At 43.3% G+C, this 14,115-nt stretch overlaps 1 long non-coding RNA gene across 2 annotated transcripts in view; it reads right to left on the bottom strand.

The window, feature by feature from the left end:
• Window positions 1-11,538: 11,538 nt before the first annotated feature.
• Window positions 11,539-14,115, bottom strand: part of LOC137522520 (uncharacterized) — a 38,466-nt gene continuing 35,889 nt past the window's right edge. For both annotated transcript variants that reach the window (XR_011022316.1, XR_011022317.1), the window contains exons 3-4: window positions 12,945-13,109; window positions 11,539-12,820 (exon numbers count right to left, since the gene is read on the bottom strand). This is a non-coding gene — a long non-coding RNA (uncharacterized lncRNA). The remainder of the gene's footprint in view (window positions 12,821-12,944; window positions 13,110-14,115) is intronic.

Here is a 14,115-nt window from a genome sequence, read left to right as displayed (position 1 = left end):
TTCCCCAGACCTGAATCCTATTGAGCACATCTGGGACATTATGTCTTGATCCATCCACTAACGTTGCACCACTGACTGTCCAGGAGTTAGTGGGTGCTTTAGTCCAGGTCTGGGAGGAGATTCCTCAGGAGACCATCTGCCACCTCATCAAGAGCCTTCCCAGGCATTGTAAGGAGGTCATACAGGCATGAAGTGGCGACACACGCTACTGAGCCTCATTTTGACTTGTTTTAAGGACATTACGACAAAGTTGGATCAGCCTGCAGTGGGTTTTTTTTCCACTTTTATTTTGAGTCCAAACCCGGACTTCCAAAGTTGGATTTCCGTTGTTGATAATTTTTGTGCAATTTCATGGAAAGTACATTCAACTATGTAAAGAATAAAGTATTTAATAAGACATCTAGGATGTCTTATTTTTGTGTACCCTTTATTTTTTTAGCAGTGTATAATAATAATTTAAATAATTTAGTAAGACGAGCTCCCAGACTTTCCATTCTCTTCTGCTCACACATTGTACATATGCTACGTTACTTGTATACTGACTCTCTGTCTTGTAATATGTATCTTGATTTTGTATGTTTGTATGATGTTGAAATGACTATTTACAGTGCTACATAATATGTTAACACTTTATAAATAAAGCTAATAATTATAATAGGACTTGGCTGCACCACTGCTTCATTTGCATATTCACCCCCACTGCTCTCAACACAGCTCATTCAGAGACTTAAAATGTGATCTAGCAGTGTGGGTAAAGGGCCGTACACACCAGTTGGGTATCGGGACCCAATCCCCTTGGGCGACATCACTGGGCTGCACAGATGCGTGTCAGCTGGGTAGCACTGAGGTGAAGTGGTTAGCTCTCTTGCCTTGCAGCACTGGGTCCCTAATTTGAATTCTAGGGGTTGCGTTTCAGGGGTCACGAGCCACTGTACACACGCCTGATTATCATCTGAGGCGGTCGTTAGTAGCCGCCTCAGCTAACTTTAGTCTAGCATGCTTATGGGTCTTTACTTGACTATCAAGTAAGATAAGCAAGAAATATAGGGAGAATTGTCTACTCTTTTGCTGTTGGAGCACAAATGTATACACATATAGTTTATACACTGGAAAGCTGTCTGCTGAAGGATCTTAGCTTTTGCCTCACTTTTTAAGCAAAATGAAAAGCTAACGTGAATCCTGGTGAGTATAACATGGGACTCTGACCAACTGGCTACAGCGCTATGCGGCTGCCTTAGTGACCTATGCCTAAAAATGGACCAGGTTATTTAATTTGTAAATCTGAACTGTATCAAAGACAGCTGAAAGCAGGTCAAACATTTCAAGGGAATTAATAGTCACAGTAGACGAGAATTACAGAGGACAGACTTCCTGTGTTAAAAAAATGAATTATACAAACAACAGATTATTAAAAAGGAAAATAGACAGCTGACCATGCTTACTGGGTAATTGTTAACTAAACATGTATTTAACTTTTAAATCACATTTTTAACCCAAATTTGGAACCATGTTGTCATACAGTAAAAAGTAATAAATTATTCCAGATACCCATTTTTACCTTAAAGGGACTCCGAGCAGTGCTGTGGTTATGCCTTTAAGCATACCCACAACTAATTAATTATATCCTCACACCTACCGGCATGATGTTTGTAATTATATCCCCCTGGGTTCCTTGTATTTTATTGCATTGCACTGAATGGAGCTGCCGACACGTCCTGCATAATACAATGCTGAATAAGGAATCCAAGATGGCTGCCGCAAATTCGATCGCGAAAATAACGAAAACTAAAAGGCGTAGGGAGGAGAAAGAGAGCTTCAAAATGGTATGCATCTTTCAATAGTTACTGCACTGTTCGGAGTCCCTTTAACTATTCTGATTTTAGCACCAGAAACCGGAGGGGAAGAGCCCCTTGTCTATGGTTTGGGCAATGACTCTGGAGGAGAAGGGGAGGCTTGGCCACTCTTCTCTTCCAGAGCTCCCCCATACCATGGACAATGTTGGCTGGTATAGCCCAGGCTGGAGAGTCCCATGAGGTCCAGGCTCCACAATCTGGCTATTCCAGCTTGCATGAAAGACAAGGGGTTAAAAAGGCTTGGGAGGGGGGACTCCAAGTCATTTTTTAAATTTAATTGTGATTTGGCCATTAAAAAGTTAAATAAAAAAATGATGTGAGGCTTGCCCGCCACCCCCCCCCCCCCACGAAGCATTTTTATTCCCTTGTCACCCATGCAGGCTGGGATAGCCAAATGTGGAGCCTATACCGTGTGAGGGCAAAGGAACCAATCAAATGCACTTCCTGTGAGTTTTTAATTGGGCCAGTTTTAAGATGCATACGATTGACAATGAAATTTAAATGTATAGACACGTCATTGACCATCTCTAGTTGTAAGCAGGCAAATACTAAATAGTGTGCCTGTCTGTCAAAATCACAGCTTGCTGCAGATTGAATAACAGAATATTTAATAATTTTATAATACACAAAGTCTTGTGTAGAACTTGTGTGTTTTACTAATGATAGTTTAGCATTCCTTTATATATAAATAGGAAACATTAAACAAAACATAAGTTAGTGTAAGCATGAATCCAAATTTGTTGACTGCCAAAATGGTAATGTTGCATCTACTAATAAGGTTATGCAAAAGATTTAAAAAAAAGTACAAAATAACCTCTGCTTCATTTAAATTCCACCCATAAATCATTAAAGTAGCAGAAAATGTACTCAGGAAATTAGGATGCACTGTGTACAGATATTGCACACTGGTCATTTTTTTATCAAACCAAATGTAGTACTGTGCCAAATGGTTTACCTTAAACAACAGTACAAAAAGTTTCTAGAGAAAGTTAAGGAACAGCCTGGACCTAATTTGTCAAGCCTGTAAATGCACGGCAATATTACATTTTACAATTAAAAATGGCAATATGTAAGTAAATAAGTATCCTAATGTCACTTTTCACAGACAGCTGCAGGCAGTGCATCTACCCCATAAGCTGCTGCCATGGATTTGCAAACACTACACAGGCAATGAGGAGGCAATCATTCCATGGATGTCCTGTATATCTCAGCAGGGCCACCATCAGAAATTTCTGAGCCCCATACTGGCAAACCTAGTGACCCCTAACTGAAACAGGTGCAAAGGGCACCGCCATAGAGAATGTTAAAGCAGCGCCTAGTGGCTAGCAGCAGCAATTTAGGCCCAATACAATAGCGGCTGCGGGTCTGTCCACTATGCAAACTGTGGCTACAATAAACACATGAAAATAATGCGCTAATAGCCACTAATTGTGACTTTTAACATTGCTCCCTATGGTGACATCCAAAACATCGGCAGGTAGGCTTAGGCAGGGGTGTGTGTCGTTCACATTACAACCCGCAGATGACCATGCGATCGGAACGCAATGCGTACGATCGCACACAATCTGTGTTTGTATGTGTTGCGTGGCTGATCTCATTTACTTGTAGTGAATGGGTCAGCCGCACGTTTTGCTAAAAAATGCGTGCAGCATGCGTTTGCGGACCGCACTGGTCCGCAACGCATGTAATGTGAACATTCAGACAGTGCTGTCTATGCACTTCTGCTGTTCGTGCGTGGCCTCCTCCCGCAGGCGTTGCCGAAATTACGGACGACAAAGCGTGTAGTGTGATCAGGGCCTTTGGTAGCAGTGGGGGTCCTTAGTATTAGGCGACGGTGGGGGGGGGGGTTAAGGTTAGGCACCAACGGGGGGGTTAGGCTTAGGCATCACCAGGAGGGGTCTTAATTTTAGGCATCATCGGGGGGATCAGTTAGTAATAGGCATCTAGAGGGAGGGTTCCTGTTAGGGTAAAGTTAGGTACAGTCATAGTAAAATATCGGTAAAGATTGCTGATATTATCCAAACTAACTAGTAGAATATCAGTAGTTATACTGATATTCTACTAGCGGCTATCTCCGGTGCCCTTTTTACTGTGGCTGGCTGCCACATACAGTATAGTACAAAAACACACACACACACACATGCACACACACACACACACACACACACACACACACACAGCCTGACACATACGGCATAAAGTACTCATAGTGGTATCCCACCCACCCCAACACACTCAAACATACACTATAGAACACACTGCCTGCAAAATACGACATTATACACAAGTACACACACTATAGAGCACAAACACACACTATAGAGCACACTGCCTTTCACATATAACACACACACACACACACACACACACACACACACACACACACACACACACACACACACACACACACACTATAGAGAACACTGCCTTTCACATATAACACACACTGTAACGATTGGGTGCTGCAACTCAGACGTCTGATCATTGGTGATCTGCAGATTCACCAATAATACAGACGCTATACCTGATTAGGTGGTGATCTGCAGTATCACCAATAATACTAGTATAGCTAGCTGAGAGTAAGGTGTAGTTTGGTGCAACAGTAGAACAAATAGATAGATCTCACCAGAGGAGCTGGTGAGTACTATCTGCAACAATAGTGCGTGCTAGACCTCACCAGAGGAGCTGGTGGGTACTAGCTGCATGAACAGTGCTAGACCTCACTAGAGGAGCTGGTGGGTACTAGCTGCAACAATATAGACTTCTCCAGAGGAGCTGGAGGGTCTATCAACACAAATAACAATACCTTTACCAGAGGAGCTGGGAAAGTACTAATAATGAGAGAACTAAAGACGTTTGGCTAAACCTTACCAGAGGAGCTGGTAAGGTACTGACAGTACAAATGACTGAATAGTTAAACTAGACCTTTCCAGAGGAGCTGGGAAGGTAATAACAGCACAAGTGACTGAATAGTTTAGCAAGACCTTGCCAGAGGAGCTGGCAAGGTACTAACAGCACCAGTGACTGAATAGTTTAGCAAGACCTTGTCAGAGGAGCTGGCAAGGTACTAACAGCACCAGTTACTGAATAGTTTAGCAAGACCTTGTCAGAGGAGCTGGCAAGGTACTAACAGTCACTGGAGCTCATACAAGTGAGTCTGAACCTCACCAGAGGAGCTGGTGGGTTCTAATAGCCAGAGCACCTCACCAGTGGCTAGGGCCCACTGGTGAGTAGAGTAGTCAGACAGGCAAAGTACGATAACAGGCAGGCAGAGACAGTACCAAAACGGCAGGCAAGAGAGTAGTTAATATCAGGCAGAGGTTCAGCAACTAAAGTCAGAAAGGCAGAGGTACAGAATCGTTTAGCAATAGGAAGGTCAGAGAGTAGCCAGAATCATACACAGGTTATCAGAAATACAATGTAATAATAACTAACTATAGATAGATGTATATCGCAAACACTGTATATACATCTATCATCAACTGGAACCTCACTAGGTCTGAGTGCTAACACGAGTGTATTTGCAACAGCAGACGAGTTGCCAATGAAGGGTGAAGGCTTAAGAAGGCGAGGAGAGCCTAGCGCCACGCCCCCTAGCAATCAGCTAATCCTAGCGGCGCGAGTCACTCCTGACGTCAGCCGACTGGCAGGTCAGCTGACGCGTCTTCTTCCAGCATAAAGGTCCTGTCTCTGCGCGCACCCGCGCGATACAGAGACCCTATGAGCCAGAGACAAAGGCGTTCCCAGCGTGCTGGACGCCGCCGGGACGGATAAGGCCTGTGAACAGGGAACAAAGGCGGCTGCGGATCTATCCTGCGCATCTGCAGCCGCCACAGTTTCAGACGTTACACACACACACACACACACACACACACACACACACACACACACACACACACACACACACACACACACACACACACACACACACACACACACACACACACACACACACACACACACACACACACACACACACACACACACACACACACACACACACACACACACACACACACACACACACACACACACTATAGAGCACACTGCCTGTATCATTTAGCAGACACTCAGTGCTGGGCCGAAATTACGCATGAGCGTAATTACGCATTCTAATTCAATGCAAAATTAAATTATAACTTACGGTCTTACGCGTAATTATTTATGTGTAAGCCGTTAAGCGGTATTATAATTATGCTGTCTACCGTAATTGCTAGGTATGCGTAATTTTACGATGACTTACGCGTAATTTTACACGTAATTACTAACGTACAACTCCCCTTTTCTAAGAATAGCCAATCAGTCAACATCCTAAGCAACCAATAGTATCTTCTCCCGCCCTTCAGTATATAAGCGTACGTTTTGACGCATACGAATGATGTGTACGCAATAGCTGTCGCATTGACGGCTATTGCGTACACATCGTCCGTATGCGTCAAAAAGTATGCATTAATGAGTATTAAGCCACTACGTGTAACATCGTAGCGTAAGTGCCTACATTACGGTATCCTTACGCGTAACTGCGTAAGTTAACGCATAATTACAGTGATGAACCGTAGGCCGTAACCATAATTGCGTAATGCGTAATATCGTAAAATTATGCGTAATGATCCGTAAACGTAGATTTTTCCATTACGACCAGCACTGGCAGACACACACTATATAGCACACTGCCTGTCACATTTAGCAGACACACACTATAGAGCGCACACACACACACACACACACACTATAGAGCACACTACCTGTCGTATTTAGCAGACACAAACTATAGCGCACACTGCCTTTCACATATAACACACACACACACTCACACACTATAGAGCACATTGCCTTTCACATATAACACACACACGCACACACACACACACACACACACACACACACACACACACACACACACACACACACACACACACACTATAGAGCACACTGCCTGTCACATATAGTACACACACACACACACACACACACACACACACGCACAACCACTATAGAGCACACTGCCTGTCACATATAGTGTACACACATATATAACACACTATGGGCTTGATTCACAAAGCGGTGCTAACCTACTTAGCACGTCTAAAGTCTTTAGACGCGCTAACCAGGGTGCTAAGTAGGTTAGCACCGGATTTCTTAATCAGATCGCGCGCTAACTTTGCATGCGTAAAGCGGTGCGCCCTGCGCTCTGTGCAGTACGCGCGTAAAGTTTTACGCGCATAAAGTTTTGCACGCGTAAAGTTTTATGCGCGAAAAGCTTGTTTAGACGTGCTAAGGGGGTTTTCACAGGCGTGCTAACAGTTAGCACCGCTTTGTGAATCAAGCCCAATCTGTCATATAAAATATACACACTGCCTTTCACATGACATATAGTACACACACATACACACACACACACACACACACACACACTATAAAGCACACTGCCTGTCACGTATAGTATACACACGCATGCACACAGACTATAGAGCACACTGCCTGTCACATAGTATACACACATATATAATACACTATCTGTCACATAACGTATATACACTGCCTGTCACTTATAGTACACACAGACACACACCCTGTCAGCGGTCTTAATCTCAGCACAGTGGGCAACCACACTGACATCTGACATGAGCTGGTATTTTCAAGTAACCACACATTGGGCCTGATGCATGAAGCAGTGGTAAAATTGCTGTGCGCAGGGAGTGCACAGCAATTTTACTAGCATACCAACACTGATAGCAGGAGAACAGCACGCATTATCCCATCAGCGCAACACACATTACCGGAGTAGCACACAGTACAATCATGGCACACCATGTTTTAATATAGCAATGCACAAGTTGCACTAATAGGGTAAGGCGTGCTGCTCCCCTATTTTAGTTAGTACTGGTAAATTTGCCATGTGCTGCCTGTGCACAGCAGTTTTACCACTGCTTCTTGCACCAGACCCCATGTCTGAAACACTGACCTGTGTAGTTACAAACACTGCCATTTGGCTGCATTAATCTGTAGCCAGAAGGAGCATGCTGGCCACCATATTGGAGCATGACCTGTATGGCAAGTCTGCAGTTCAGCCATCCAGGTGAAAGACGACTAATGGGTTTTTGACGAGGGGAGAAGGCTTTGCCGTCCCTCTCTGCCAGAGACCCAACACATCATGGACCATGCGGGATGGTATAGCAGAGGGAGCGGAGACCCATGCTGTCCGGTTTTGGCTATACAAGCCTGTATGGGCAACAAGAGGTGGAAGAAGAATGGGAGGGGGAGCCCATTCTGTCCATTTTCTTAAAATGTATAAAATGTGTACCAGTACAGTATTTGGAATGTGGAATACAAGTGTCACACAGCAAAGTATAATTTTACTGATTTAAAAAAACATTTTGTCTTCAAACTTTTAAAGATAATCTCTACTCTAAAATTCTTACAATAAAAAGCATACCATCCTATTCATTATGTTCTCTTGGGCCCCTCTTTGCTGTTTCTGCCACTCCCTGCTGCGATCCTGGCTTGTAATTGCCAGTTTTAGGCAGTGTTTACAAACAAAAACATGGCTGCTAACCAGAATGTGACAGGCTCAGAGAAGCTCAGTCTGTGACTCATACAGAGCCTGGAGGGGGCGTGGAGAGGGTTTGTATAACTTCTACCTATCACAGCAGAGCAGCACATTCCTGCCTGAGCTGACAAAGCTGACAAAGGAAAGAAGATTAGATTATATAAAAGAGATAATACCGCCACTGTGCAACTAGGAAAGACTGCAGTAAGACAGACCACATTAGAACAGGTATAGGAACTTATGGGATAGAAGAAATAAGGCTGAAAATTTTGTTACAGAGTCTCTTTAAAAAACAATTTTCTCAAAAATTCAAAGGTCTTTTTGACATACTTTTCCTGCCAACACCTAGATGGAGGAAAGGATCTTCCCTGTAGTTTTTAGTTTAAAAGACCTAAATTTGAACAGCCATATTTGGTTTGAACTCAACGTATACCCGAATTCAAACACCACCGTCTATGCTTAATATTTACATGAAGAATTTGTTACTTTCACACTTTACGTTGGGAAATTATTCCTTACATGTATTATATTACATGTAATAATACCTATAAGGTATCTATTTGGCAGCTCTTCCTGTTTAAAGTAAATCTAAAGCAAAAATACATTCATGAGATAATACAGTCTATGTGTAGAATGGATAATTATTAGAACATTAGCATAAAAAAGTCTGACATTTTTATTTTCAGTTATATAGCTTTATTATAACATTGGATCAGACTTTCATGGTTGAATTTTATAATCCACACTCTGGGCCTATATGCAATTCACTTTTTCTCCTCAGTTTGCTCCTTGGATACAAATAATCAGTAAGCCATTAACCAGCCGGGCGGTATGGACGAGCTCAGCTCGTCCATCACCGCCGGAGGCTGCCGCTCAGGCCCTGCTGGGCCGATTTTCATCAAATAAAAAGCAGCACACGCAGCCGGCACTTTGCCAGCCGCGTGTGCTGCCTGATCGCCGCCGCAGCGCGGTGATCCGCCGCGTGCCACGGCGAAAGAGGGTCCCCCCAGCCGCCTGAGCCCAGCGTAGCCGGAACAAAAAGTTCCGGCCAGCGCTAAGGGCTGGATCGGAGGCGGCTGACGTCAGGACGTCGGCTGACGTCCATGACGTCACTCCGCTCGTCGCCATGGCGACGAAGTAAGCAAAACACGGAAGGCCGCTCATTGCGGCCTTCCGTGTTACTTCTGGCCGCCGGAGGCGATCAGAAGAACGCCTCCGGAGCGCCCTCTAGTGGGCTTTCATGCAGCCAACTTTCAGTTGGCTGCATGAAATAGTTTTTTTTTTATTTAAAAAAACCCTCCCGCAGCCGCCCTGGCGATCTTAATAGAACGCCAGGGTGGTTAAAAGGCATTCGTTTTACAAGGCTTTGTTTTTTGTCTACATACAAAGATGCTGGCCAGCCTCCCTGCTCACTTCACACTTTTTTGACAGTTGGATGGAGCAACAGCAATTCACTAAGTGCTTTTGAAAATAAAGACAATCCTGAGAACCCCCGTGAGGAGATGGGCTTTTCCAAAACCTGTTGGTTCTGTCAGATTTATACTACTTACAGTAAATGACAGCAACATAGGAGAGAACTAATTTATGGCTCATTTTACTTTGGAAGAAATGTACTTCTTATTTGAATGTATCTTAAATGTTACAATTTTTATGATAGTGGTCCTTTAGGGCTGGTTCAAACGGGCGTCTGCAGAGCGTTTTTTAAACCCAGCGTTTAGACGCCAGCGTTTTTTTTTAAAGTGCCAGCGTTTAACTGCTAAGCTTTTAATGGCTTTTAATAGCTTTTAATAGCTTTCAGATCGTAGCGTTTGTGAGCGTTGCATTTTCAGGGCTTTTGCTGGCTTTCACAGGAAGTGGACATTTTTAAAGGGAAAGGGCTTGGTTATGTGCCTGCAGGAAGTGGAAATTAATGTATGTTATGTTACTGCATGTTGCCTGCAGTAGACACATGCAACTTCCTGGAAAAATCCTTGGGAACAAGCATGCGGGTATAGTGGGCCTTGGGGAAGCAAGACACATTAAATAAAGTAAATACTGTCATTGTTTTTAAGAATAACATGTTTTTTAAAAAACATTTTAACTAGTTCCCCGCCCGCGTACAGTATATCTACGCTCCTTTGGACTTCACTTCCCCGCCCGGAGCGTAGATATACGTACCCCCGCCGCTACCGCCGCTGTCCGCTCTCCCGCTCGCACTCCCGCGATCGTGCACGCCGCTGCCCGCTCACCCGGAGATCAATGAACGGGAAAATACATTCCCGTTCGTTGATCTCTGCCCCCGCAATGATCTGCTGCTTTCGCTGAGCAGCGCGATCATTGTGAAAAAGAAAAAAAATACCAGCCTCTTTGTACTTCCTCCAAGCTTCCGGAAGGACGCTTGGAGGTCGCATTAAACTGTTGCCATCTTGTGGCCAAATAGTAAACTACACCCTAAACTATTTTTCACACACACATACATTACTTATACACAAAAAATTAACTCATTAGCTCCCACACTCCCCATTTTTTTTTTTTGTAATTAAAAAAAAAATAAAAAATGTACAATTAAAAAAATACATAAATAGTTACCTTAGGGACTGAACTTTTTAAATATTTATATCAGGAGGGTACAACACTGTTACTTTATAAACTATGGGCTTGTAATTAGGGAAGGACGCAAAACTGAAAAAAATGCACCTTTATTTCCAAATAAAATATTGGCGCCAAACATTGTGATAGGGACATAATTTAAATGGTTTTATAACAAAGGGCAAAAAGGGCAAATACATTTCATGGGTTTTAATTACAGTAGCATGCATTATTTAAAAACTATAATGGCCGAAAACTGAAAAACAATGTTTTTTTTCCCCATATGTTTTCCTATTTTCCCATTAAAACACATTTAGAATAAAATTATTCTTGGCATAATGTCCCACCTAAAGAAAGCCTAATTGGTGGCGAAAAAAACAAGATATAGTTCATTTCATTGCGATAAGTAATGATAAAGTTATAGGCGAATGAATGTAAGGAGCGCTGAAAGGAGAAAATTGCTCGGATGCTGAAGGGGTAAAACCCCTCAGTTGGGAAGTGCTTAAACAATAAAGTTACATTACAAAATGGTTTTCTTTTCAATATATTTAATATTTTAAATGTCTAATAAAATGTAAAAAAAAAACCTGACATTGTTAAACACAAACGGTGTCTTAACAACAGACAAGCATGGTGTATCGCATAACAATTAGTAGCACACACAGTTGCAGGCAGTGGAGGTCAGCCTGAGAGGAGAGGGGTCTGTGGCTGATGGAGAGAAAGTCCATCACCTCATGGGGGACCCTCTATCTATGCCCTGGGGTAGGCAAAGCTTCAACCCAAGGTACAGACAGATGGTCCAGCCATGAGGGGATGGACCATCTCCACCACAGCCTTACATGTTGTATAAAACAGTAGCACACACAGTTGCAGGCAGTGGATTTCAGCCTGAGAGGAGAGAGATCTGTGACTGGTGGAAAGATAGTCCATCACCTCATGGGGGACCTTCTATCTGTGCCCTGGGGTAGGCAAAGCTTCAACCCAAGGCACAGACAGATGGTCTAGCCATGAGGGGATGGACCATCTCCACCACAGCCACACAGGATGTATAAAAGTCAGCAGCACACACAGTTGCAAACAACATAAAAACTGTTTCATTATATATCCTCAATAATTGGCATGCAACCTAGACTGCATGTGAGAGAGGCAGATATAGCCTCCGCTGTGCTTGACTCTAAACTGATTATGCTTTATGCTGGTGAACGTACTGGAAATGTTGGCTGTCCTTGGGCTTGACCATGCCTGTTACTGCTTTGTTGTTGATTTTTACTGTATGGGTACAAGCTTGTTTGACATGGATTTAACATCTGTGTGTAACTGCCTGGTAATGGTGGAACATAATAAGATGGCCCTGCTTCCTGTGGTGCGTGACCAGACCAAGTCTCCCTAGAAGTTGCCACATTACTACTTTTCATCTGTATTACTAGTGTAAAAAGTTGTTGTTTTATATAGTCTCACTTCTCTGTAGGGACCTCTCTAGCCTCTTTTTCAAGTGCCCTGAAAAATGTGCCAAGACTGTCTTTAGGCTCCATGTATTTCGCCACACTTTTGTCAATACCTTTTATCATAGACACCACTTTTGCATTAGGCTCTGTGCGATGGGGATTTTTGGAATGATTTCTCCTAGGGGCAGCTATGATGGGAGATCTTGGTCTTTGAGAAGCTGAGGGTGTGGAAGAGATAGTGGACTGTGTGCTGAGGTTTTAAGTGTCCTCCAATGACTCCTCCTCTGTTTCTCTATTTTCTAAGGGTGACCGCGTTGAACAGTTGTGAGAGTCCACATTTTCGACGTCTTCCTCCTCCTCCTAAGGCTCCTCCTGTACCAATTTCCACTGCATTACTACTAGTTCTGCAATAATGAAAAAATATATATTTAAATATATATAAATAAAATATTTAAACAAAAAGCTGCAAACTATAAGAACTGTGTTTTTGTTTTGTTTTTTACTTTTTTTTCAATTGCTTTTTTTTACCTTCTCCTCTCCTGTGTAGCCTGCAGAAATGCCAGTTGCCCTATTTGAACAAGGGATGGTAGCGGTAACGACTGGGTGCCTGACCACTTCGACTTTCCCGGCTGTGTTTCAGATCTTTGCCGTAACGATCTCTAATTGACTTCCATTTCTTCTTTAACATTTTCACTGAGGAAGAAAGGAAGAAAACATAGATAAAATCAGTGTCATTATACCATAGGTTCCATACACAGGTCATAGTCCTTTTAGTTCCTAAAAGTTGAGCTCATTGGGAGGTGGTAGCAAGAACAGGGCCACAGGAGAGGTACAAAGCATTCAGTGGGCCACAGGTGAGGTACAATGCATTCAGTGGGCCACAGGTGAGGTACAAAGCATTCCGTGGGCCACAGGTGAGGTACAAAGCATTCAGTGGGCCACAGTTGAGGTAAAAAGCATTCAGTGGGCCACAGGTGAGGTACAAAGCATTCAGTGGGCCACAGGTGAGGTACAAAGCATTCAGTGGGCCACAGGTGAGGTACAAAGCATTAAGTGGGCCACAGGTGAGGTACAAAGCATTAAGTGGGCCACAGGTGAGGTACAAAGCATTAGGTGGGCCACAGGTGAGGTACAAAACATTGAGTGGGCCACAGGTGAGGTACAAAGCATTCAGTGGGCCACAGTTGAGGTAAAAAGCATTCAGTGGGCCACAGGTGAGGTACAAAGCATTCAGTGGGCCACAGGTGAGGTACAAAGCATTCAGTGGGCCACAGGTGAGGTACAAAGCATTAAGTGGGCCACAGGTGAGGTACAAAGCATTAAGTGGGCCACAGGTGAGGTACAAAGCATTAGGTGGGCCACAGGTGAGGTACAAAACATTGAGTGGGCCACAGGTGAGGTACAAAGCATTCAGTATACTGGAAAACAACATGCAACTCTTTTCTTTGCTACTAATATTCTATTCATACATATACAATTCATTATCTCATAAGTTTATTTTCTCTTCAGCTTTGCTTTAATGTGTCATAAATTGGCCAGCAAATATGCAAGTATCTCTCCGTATCAAGGTTAAAGACAACCGGATTTAGCCAGTTGTTATTGGTGTGTTTACACATCTTTAACATTTTGGATATGGTCCCATCACTGTGAATATGTTATTCTTAGCATGCTGACTGCACTCCTATTACTACTCCCTCCA

The sequence above is a fragment of the Hyperolius riggenbachi genome, chromosome 6 (assembly GCF_040937935.1).
Source record: "Hyperolius riggenbachi isolate aHypRig1 chromosome 6, aHypRig1.pri, whole genome shotgun sequence".
In the NCBI taxonomy this organism is placed as follows: Eukaryota; Metazoa; Chordata; class Amphibia; order Anura; family Hyperoliidae; genus Hyperolius; species Hyperolius riggenbachi.
Note: the sequence above shows the minus strand (reverse complement) of the source record. Positions and strands in the feature narration are given on the sequence as shown.